The 10,503-nt window shown below is 40.3% G+C and overlaps 1 pseudogene; it reads left to right on the top strand.

Annotated features, from left to right (window-relative positions):
• The first annotated feature begins 6,558 nt into the window (after positions 1-6,558).
• Positions 6,559-6,653, top strand: LOC147493778 (small nucleolar RNA R71; annotated as a pseudogene).
• Positions 6,654-10,503: the final 3,850 nt, after the last annotated feature.

The following is a 10,503-nucleotide window of genomic DNA, read 5'->3' as shown; positions in this document are numbered from 1 at the left end:
ACCCTTGCCAAGTCATTACCGCGGAAGGATCGAATAATACTATTGGTGGGTCGTACAGTGTCGATCGTAATCCAATCCGTTAAACGTGTACAAAAAACAGGAAAGAAACATAACATTATACGGGAAACTAGAACAGGCATAAGAAGGAACTTATGCCTCATGCTATGGGATCGAGCTAAACTAGACATCAAGGTTCGGGAAGGTCATGACACATACGTCCCGTGGCTAAAGCAAGGAAAACGCCGCAAGTGGCATCATTCACGTAAGAAAACGCCATTCCCCTAAAAATATTTAGCATGATCCAAAACATAACAGTTCCTATGTTCATGGACGGGCTACCAAAAGCGGCGTTATAGTCCCCTTGGTCCTCGATACGGAAAATGCCACCCATTATACGACTCATGCAAAACTCATAAGTGTAGACATACATATTATCTACCCAATAACACCATGGGTCTTGTATTCCAGCGGGCATAGCAAGTCCAAGAACAAATGCTAGCAAGAACCTGGTAATTTCCATTGGTTCATTATCAATGTTGATGGAGAACAAGTGTTCTCCATCTGGTCTTTCAAAGAAAATGCAGTTATCGTAAAAATAAGATGCTAGTGTTGGAGAATAAAGTGCATCAGGTCTTACCATAAGCGGCTCCTAACCAACGTATGTGATCGCCTCGCGAAACCAAGCACCATAAGTAGTGCTTTGGAATAAATCTTCGAAAGACTGTTCCGGTATCAATGTTGGAGATGTCATCTCAAAATTATGCTCTCGAATAGCTGCGAATGATCTGGAAACTACCTGCAGAAAACTGGAATTTTTCTGGTCCAGTGGAAGTCGGCGCCGCTCTCTTCTAGCTTGGGCGCTGCTTCTGAAGTTTTAGAATTCCAGTGTTTGAGCGCGGGTCACGCTCAGCTTGGGCGTGAGTGCGCTCTGACAAAAATTCAGAAAAAAATTGCAGCCGAAAAGCTTTCGGAGTTCTTGAAACTTGGAAAATGAGCTGAAACGAGGGAATCGCGGGAGTGAAAGGTGAGTGATGGAGGTTAGGTGTAGTGTGAGTTGTGAGTGTAGAATGTATGAAGTTTATATAGATTTTAAGTTGCTAAAACGGATCGGGAAGTTGCCAAAAAGTATTCTGGCTAGTTTAGGAAATCCTAAAATTTCCAAACCCAAAACGGAAACAAATCATTTTCTTGATTCTAAATCAAACCTAGTATCTTTTAGGTTGAATTTATGATAGAATCTACCTATTTAATCGATATTTCATCCTACCATGATACTTATTCATAGATATGCCTAAACGGCCATATTTTCACCTTCACTCATAAGAATAAATTCTAAGACGAGGGTCATATAAAAATAATGCTGGAATAGATAAAACCACCCCTAAACAATTTGGGAAGGTGGGATCAATATTAAACAACCACGCATAATGAAAATAACAGCATTATATTAAAAATTTCATTCGAAGTACATTTCACTACAAAATTCAAATTACGGAAATAAAACTTACATTAAAATAAATGACAATAATGAAACTACAAATAAACATAGAAACATCAAACGATGCTATCCCTAACCACTCCGGTACTGGTAGCGGAGGGTACACGGTCCGGAGATGGCTCCTAGGCTCCTGATGGGCCAGCACCATCCGTCCTTCGGCGACGACGCTCGTGTCTCGATGGTGTGTCCTCAGAAGGAGAATCCCCGTGAGGTGGGAATCGTGTAAGCATCTCGGCCCGAAACTGGCGCTGAGCTTCTAGCTCGGCCCTCATCTGTTCCCACCTCTCATCCTCTCTCTGTGTATGGATCTCGAAGTTATGATGCATCATTGCCTGTCGAGTCCGGAGGTCTTCGCAGATAGTGTCGAGCGAACGCATGCCACGATGAATCACAGCCATGCATTCTGCGTCTGACCAACACCTCTCCAAGGCATCCGCATCAAAACAAGTCACATCCTCCACATCCTCCGAGGCATTCTCGTTTCCCCCATCCTCCTCCGCATTCTCATAACCACCGTCCTCCTCTTCTTCTCTCTCCTCAGCCAACCTCCAAACTCGTTGGACACACTCCTTATAGATGCGAGGGTTTCGTGTAGGGTGATGTACGCCCCTATCGGGACGCTGAGCTGCTCTCAACTTCAGCATGATCTTGGTTATCAACACAGGGAGAGGTGCAACAGACTTCCCTACTCCCCTAATCATGCTAAGTAAAAACTCCAAGATGCAGAACTCGTACTTCTGCTCCTGGAGTATCCATAAGATGTGGAGGTAGTTCAGGCCGATGTCGCTGACCTTCTCCTTCCCCAGGACGTTCCGACCAATCTACTGAGCTGCAGCCAGCTGGTTGGTCCTAAGGGAAGCCTGACGAACACAATGTGACCTCGCATTGTAGTTCCCTTCAGTAACTGTCTCGTTCATCAATGGCACTACCCCATTATGTTGGGACTCCTGCAACGTGACATCCAGATGGATTCTAGGCGGAATGCCTAAAATCTCAGCCAACAAGCCAATAGTCACTTCCTTCCTCCTCTTCGCCACCACAACAAAAATCCTAGTCCCTTCCAACTCCCTCGTATTGTAGAACCGTCGGACTAAGTCCTCGTGGTAATAGGCTTTCGGGCCGAAAGTACCACAAGCTATTCCGATCTCATCGATCATTTTGTCACCGTAAAAACGGCGCGAAGTGGTCGCCAAGAAAAGCTTGCTCGGTAAAATTCGGCGTTGTTGAGCCATTGGTGTTTGGAATGTAGTGGGGGTTTAAATGGAATGTGGTGGTGGGATTTGAATCGACCGATGAAGCAAGCAATTGGTGGTGGTGGTGGAGTGGTGGTGGCGGCACCAAAATTGGAATTTTCGGTTGGTTTTGCTTATTTAATTTGGTGGAGGTGGTGGTGGAAAGCTTTTAGATTAGATTTGAAATCGATTTGAACTGGGGGCTTAGGTTAATTAGGGTTTTTTTTTTATTTTATATATATATATATATATATATATATATATATATATATATATATATATATATATATATATATATTTTTTTTTTTTTTTTTTTTTTATTTTTTTTTTTTTTTTAGGTTTTGTTTGAAGCTTTGGCGTTAATGGCGGGTTTGTGGAAGATGATCGCGACTGTTGGGCTAAGGTAAGGTAAATGCTGAAGTCGCTGCCGCTGGCTGGTTGGGCCCAAGCCCAAATCGAAATTTGTGATTTTTTCGATTTTTGTAAACTTCAAATCAAAATTGCCGCTTACATTCAGTCCGATTTTTGTGAATGAGATATGGAAATGATCAGGAAAGAATTTCCAATTCAATGATCCATAAAACACTCTATTCCGACCGTGAATGAGATATGGAAAATGTCTCGAAGTGCGTGCATGACGTACGTTATGCGAACAATTGAACTCTAAATTCATGGATTATGTCAACCCGAATCGTAATACAATTACACGGCCTAAGCAACTGTAATGGGACATAAACATTCTAGGACGGAAACACGAACACCCCACCCCCAAACAATTTTTTACAACGGAGCTTAGAAAATTTGTTTTTAGTAGTAGGTCTTTTAAAGTCAGATTCCCGAGACTTCCTATATTACTATGTTTATTCTTTAATATATATATATATATATATATATATATATATATATATATATATATTTAATTTTCAAAAGAAAACAATAAACAAGAAAGACATAATTCACCCCATAGAGAAACATGACTAAAAAATCCGAGAAAACATGCAAGAGTGGAAAACGTGAATTATGTTTAAACGTGGACTTAGGATCCGGTACTTTCAGCCACACACTCCATAGGGAGGGCCCGGTTACCTTAATGGTGCACTCACCAATATATGGAAATGAAAGGAAATGCACCAAACACAAAAGTTGAGTCGTTTATAGTCAGATACTCGAGACTTTAACTAAACATATGTATGAACATGCAGTTTATCATATATCAACAACCGAAATAGTTGTGGATCATTCCATAAATAAATATTACAGAAAACATATCCAAACACAATCAAGCACCAAGATTTCCTATGACGCAACCTAGTAATATGAAAGCGAAGTTGGATAACCCTATTACTTAACCTAGCATACACCTTTTTTTTTCGTTTTTGAACGAGAGGGTGTCCTAGTGAATAAGTGTGGAAGAGTGAATGGTTGTGGAGAATATGGTGGATATGGGTAAATTGTAGAAGGAAAGCATGGAAAAAATGAGGATGTGGGTTTAGCACAAAACTCATTCATAGTGTAGGTAGGGATTGTCTCGAGTCTGAAAATGAAGGTGTCAAATGCTTTTGTCTTCTGAAGTATTTGTTTACTAGGTGGATTTAAAAAATTATGAAGCACAAAAGAAACGAAAGGATATAGTGCAAACTCGAGATTCCTTTGAAAGGGTGGAAGGAGGGAAGTAGAGGTGGATGTTGTGGAAAGTAGTTCTTGATAGGGTGAATTATCACCTGCTCTAAGAAACTCATCGAATTGCTCATCTAGATTGGTCATATCCTCGTTACTATGATAGTCCTCTATATCTTTGAGAAAGTCATCTATCTCATCCTCATCCGTAATATGTGTATCGACTAGTGTAGGGATGGAAATGTTGGAGTCTGAACTTCCAAAGGAAAGAAATTTGGGCATATGATTATCAGGGAACGTGTTGTTGAAATAATCTCGAGCAAAGCTCTCGATCATGTTTACCTCTCCATCCATAGACGAATCGGGTAACTGTGTCTTTGTTTTAAAAACATTGACTTCAACAGTAAGATGGCCAAAAGACATGGACATTGAACCATCGCGGCAATTAATGAGCGCATTGGTAGTTGCCAGGAAAGGACGCCCTAAGATGATCGGGGACAGAGTCGTTAATCGACTTTCGCGGTCGAGGATGACAAAATCAGCTGGATAGTAAAAATTCTGAACTTTTACCAGAACATTTTCGACGACACCCTTAGGATACTTAATAGACCGATCAGCTAATTGCAATGTCATTTTAGTGGGTTGCATCTCGTCTAGACCTATTTGTCTATACAAATAAAACGGGAGTAAGTTAACACTAGCCCCCAAGTCTAATAACGCGGTCGTCGTATAAGAATCTCCTAAGGTGCATTGTACGGTAGGACGACCAGGGTCCTTGTACTTAACAATTCCATTATGTTCAGATAGAGTTGGGAATTGTTCTGTTAAAAAAGCGTCGTTTGGTATATTGGTCTTACGCCTAGTAGTACACAATTCCTTAAGAAACTTAGCATGGTGTGGTAGCTTTTTAATAGCTTCGAGGAAAGGAAGGATTATAGTTAGATTCTTGAAAACGTCCCTAATCTCCTCATAATTAGTATTCCTAGTTAACACGGCTAATCTTTGTGGAAACGGTGGTTTCTGTTTATATTTAGCAATGGTATCACCTGGATGTTTAACCGTGGCTTTCTGTTTCTTAGGTTGTGTTGTAACTGGTACCTCTACAGTGGTAGGCTCTTCAGTTTCTATTTCGGTATCTAGTAATATAGCAGGTGTAGGGGCTACTGGTGGGGTAACTATAGGCATAGTTACTTTGTTATCAACCACTCTGCCAGAACGGAGAGTGGTGATGGCCTTTAGCTCACCTACATTTTTATATTCATTACTAGTATTATCGGTTACCTCAAAGGCTATATTTGTTGTTTTAGGATTAGGTATTTCGTGACCTAGAAACACACCTTTGGGTTGGGCTTTATCTTGGGCCAACTGTTTTGTTAAATTATTAACAGATTGTAGAAGCTGTTGGTTAGATTGAGCCATGGTTTGGAAAAGTTTTTGGCTCACTTGTATGAAGGTGTCAAGACGATCCGGTTGTGTGGGTGTAGTAGTCACGGGTGGTATGACTAGAACTATTTCACGTGAATTATTTATGGGTGGATTTTGATAGTTATTATTTACCGGAACGATACCTCTATTAGCATTATAATTATTATATATACCTTGACTTTGTGCTTGACCTTGTCGAGGTTGCGCTTGGTTGTTATAATTATTTAAATTACCCTGACCCTGTCCTTGTCGTGGTGGAGCTTGGTTAAAACTTTGTGTTGGCCTAACATATTGATTATTGTACCCTGGAGGTGTGACGTGTTGGTTATTTCTCCAACCGAAGTTGGGATTTTGTCTCCAAGGGGCGTTACGTTCACTATTAATGGAACAAGCCTGTTCATAGGCTATAGGACAGTGGGAGTCGGGATGCTCAGGGCTCCAACAAAAACTACATGGATTTGAATTTACATTCATGACGGGGATTGGCTTTTGTTGAACAGAAATGGCCTCTACCTTTTTAGTGAGTGATTCGATTAGAGTTTTAAGCTCGGAATCGTGTTTAATTTCAAACATATTGGCGGCCTTAACTGTATTAGAAGAACTAGCGGAGCGGTGGACATCATCACTACCCCCCAGTTGTTATTTCGCTTAGTTTGATCCTCTAAAAATTTATAAGCCTCCGAGGCTCCTTTACTTAAGAAACTACCCCCATTCATTATGTCTAGGACTTCTTTATGGTGGTGTAGAAGTCCTCTGAAAAAGGCACGAACTAACGTGTCTTTCGCTAAATTATGATGTGGACACTCTATAAGGAGATCGGTGAAACGATTCCAAGCCTCTGAAAATGATTCATGAGGATTTTGTCGAAAAGAAATGAATCTTGGAAAGCATCTCATCCGTCCTTAGGGGGTAAAATGTTCCATAAACAATTTGAACAAGTTTAGCCCACGAGTCCACGTAATTAGGCGTTTTGGGCGTTAACCAAGACGCCGCCTTATCGGCTAAGGTGAAAGGGAATACCACGAGTTTAATTTGTTCCGCACCAACCGTAGGATGGTGGAATGTTGTTAGGACTTGTTCAATCCTACGATGTAGCCGATAAGGTTTTCATGGTCTAATCCATGAAAAACGGGTAACAAATTAAAAATATTTGGGGGAATTCGGAAATCCCCCACTGGGTCTGCTAGAACGATGCAAGATTTGTGGCTATCGCTCAAGGCTTTATAGAAGTCAGAGAGAGGAGTCTCTTCTTTGTCAGGCATTGTGTCAGGTGATGTGTGTAAAATAGTAGCTAGAGGTGTAGTGGGTGGTATACTAGATAGACTTGTTTGTTGATGTTGTTGTGTAATTACGTTCGGTGTTTTTGTTCGGCCAGATCTTAATCTCATACAAGGATAAAACCAAATTTAGCTAAACACATCAACACTCCAAACAATTCTGATATACTAGTATAAACCTCTAACGAGGAGATCGCGAGGTGTGGAAGAAAGGAATACCCGACAAGCCCCTTGTTTCGCTTTATGAATAGCGTCTTGTTTGGCGTGTTCGAGTGTATATAACAAGTTAGAACACTGAAAAATTTGAAAAATCAAAGTTCGAGTCAAAACTGTAGAATTCCGAAAAAATTAACAAAGGGGGGCGCTCTCAGGGAAGCTGATGCGGCTCGTGTAATTTTCAAATTACAGTGTTTTTAGGGCGGGTCGCGCTCGAGTTCCTGGCTATAGGCCGCAGGTGCGCTCCTTATAGGCGCGGTCGCGCTCAGTGTATTTTTTCGGAACTTTTCAACGCTCAATCGGAAAACCACAGTATGAATCAAACAAGGGTGGGTGGGTTTAATGGGACTTTAAAAAAAAGTACTTACACTATGAAAACAATGCGAAAGTGAAACTAAGATGGCAGCGGCGCCATTTGATAAAACAAATGATTGAATAGTTTACCTACGAAATAAAGCGATGAAACTCTATACGAAAGTAAAACTACACACTAACTTACGTGCCTATATTTTTATCAAAGATTCTACTCTCAATCCTATGAGATATAGTGGAGTAGAGTGATTCGTTCCACTCCTAGTCCTTCCGCATGTTAATGTTCTCTAAGTATAAGTATTCTAACTCTAAAGTCTAATGAGAGATTTACTTAAAAGGCAACTAGACTACTGATGCAACTACCCACAAGATGCACTAGTCGACTATCGAACAACTATGGGAATGCTACGTTGATTCGATGATAAGGAGTTAGAGGGGATTGATTCCACCTCAACTCGACTTAATCCTATTAACGATTTAATCGTTGTAATCCGAATTGAGCTGAATCGCTTGAGTAACAATTGGTTCTTCCTAATCCCTAATTACACATGGAATTCCTACCAATTCATAACTAGCATGTGAATGATTAAACCCATTCTCATGGTGAACTAATCGTTTCTAGAGTGGAAAGGAAATTATGGCGATTCTAACGATAGTCGGAATCAAGCTTTCATCAAGGCTTCTCAACCCCCTAATGGAGGTTTAGCCGAGAATCATTACTGTAATCATTTCGATTAAATTTAAACGGAACATGATATAAAGAATTGAAATTTACTAATCTAAATTAAACAATAATTAAAATCTAATTAATAACTAAGAATTGAATAACAAGTAATAAATGAATCAGATCTAACACAAATGTAAATGACAAGAATCGAAATTTAACAACTAGCTATTTTATTAATCAAACTAATTAAGAGTAATGATTCTAATAGTTTAATCTAAAACAAGAATTGGATTTGAAATTAACTTAATTAAAACAATTAAATCTAGATCTAGAAGCTATTCTAATGGCTACTTTCTATTCTAAGCTCCTTTATTTTCCAACCTAAAAATCTACTATTCTCTACTAAAAAAATCTACCATTAACAAAGAGCTAAGCTTTTATTTTTATACTTTTCAGATCCAAAAATCGTGCATGGGCTTGGAGCCATGTTTTGGGCCAGAGAATCAGGCCCAAAACCCAATTCTTTCAGTCCAAAAAGGCCTCTTCAGCTGCAGTTGGCTTCAACAGACTTTTCGTCCACTTCTGCTCCTTTGATTGGATCAAGGCTTAGACCATTGGAAAGCTCTTTCCGATACGGTCTTTTTGACATAAGGTAGGCCCCATTCCGAGGTCTGAGTCCAAAGATATGGCCTTCGGAAGTTTTGCTGACTTTGTGTCTTTGTTTTACGCCGCGTCGACTTTTCAGCTTTTGACCGGGCTTTAGAAAGGCTTTGTCTTCTTGAATCTTGGCCTTTAATCACGGAACTCCTTAGTAACTGACCTTTGCTTCTTTATCTCGCTAAAGTGGCACATTTCTGCACCTAATGGACTTTGAAACCTGAAATGCATAAAAACACGTAATCAGTGTTAACTCTTAATTATTACTCACATAATTGGTCTAAAAGTATGTCTGTTACAGGGTTAAAACTACAGTTTTGGGCTCTTATCATAGGACCAAGGCTCTTTTGTGTTCTGCCACACTATAATAACTTGCTAAGCCCTTCGCCGTGTGTCATCAAGCCTTTCGCTGTGTTACTCGGTCTAGTGGGGTGTAAAGAGCAACCAAATGAGGTTGCACCTGTCATCCCGGCCAAGTCATAACTCGAAATGAACCAACCACGCAATTGGTGGGTCTCATGACTTCAACCCTTTTCCAATCCGTGAACTGGGTACAGAATTCATGTAAACAACCGCACATGATGCGGAAAATCAAAATAGGCATAAGAAGATACTTATGCCGTGCTATGGGCTCTCTTAAGACTAGCCACTAAAACTCTGGGAATGTCATATATGCGACGTCCCTCAGCTAAAGCAAGAAAAACGTCACCAACGGTACTATTTGAAGAAGTAAACTGCCACTCCCCTAAAATATTCATTAGGATGAATAACATGGTGGTGCCTACATTCAGGGACAGGCTACCAAGGGCTATGTTATATCACCCTTGGTCCATTATACGAAACACCCCTCCCTCATAATACTCGTAGAAATATGCATAGTCATAGAGGTATGCATTATCAGTCATATATCCCCACGTGTGTGTAGGATTAGGCAAAGGCAATCCCGAAACCAAAGCTACCAAATTCTTACTGAATTCCATTGTCGTGTCATTAATTGTAAGGGAAATTTTTTGTTCTCCATCATGGTTACAATAGAAATTAATATTATTGTAGAAATATGCAGTAAGCTGAGGTGAATATGAGTCGTCATCACTTACCAGTAGATGCTTCCATCCTAATTGCAAGATCCTATCGCGGAACCAACCTCCATAGGTTTCACTTCCCAACAAGTCTTTGAAAGACTGCTTAGGTATGACTGTAGGAGATGTCATCACAAAACTACTCTCTAGAAAAGCTGCAAACGATCATAGAACAACCCACAAAAAATTGGAATTTTTCATGCCTACGGAGGTCAGAGCGCGAGTGGCGCTCAAACTATGCCTTGTATGGGTGCGGGTCGCGTTCAAGTGCAAATGGAGTAACAGGCGTGTCAGCACTAGGCGCGCTCACAATTTGTCTTAGGAGGGTGTGGGTCGCGCTCACAATTTGTCTTGGGAGGGCATGAGTCGCGCTCCATGTGTTTTGAGCAGGGTGAAGTGAAAAATAAAAGGAAAAATTAGAGGTTTAAGGTGAGAGATGAAAGTGAGATGTGTGGGTTTTGTGTAGAGAATGAATGAAGTTTATATAAGGTTTTAGTTTCTAAAACGAATTAACAAGTTGCCA

This window comes from Coptis chinensis, chromosome 6 (assembly GCF_015680905.1).
Source record: "Coptis chinensis isolate HL-2020 chromosome 6, ASM1568090v1, whole genome shotgun sequence".
NCBI classification, from domain to species: domain Eukaryota; kingdom Viridiplantae; phylum Streptophyta; class Magnoliopsida; order Ranunculales; family Ranunculaceae; genus Coptis; species Coptis chinensis.
The sequence above is the reverse complement of the archived record's forward strand: the minus strand, read 5'-3'. Positions and strand labels throughout refer to the sequence as shown.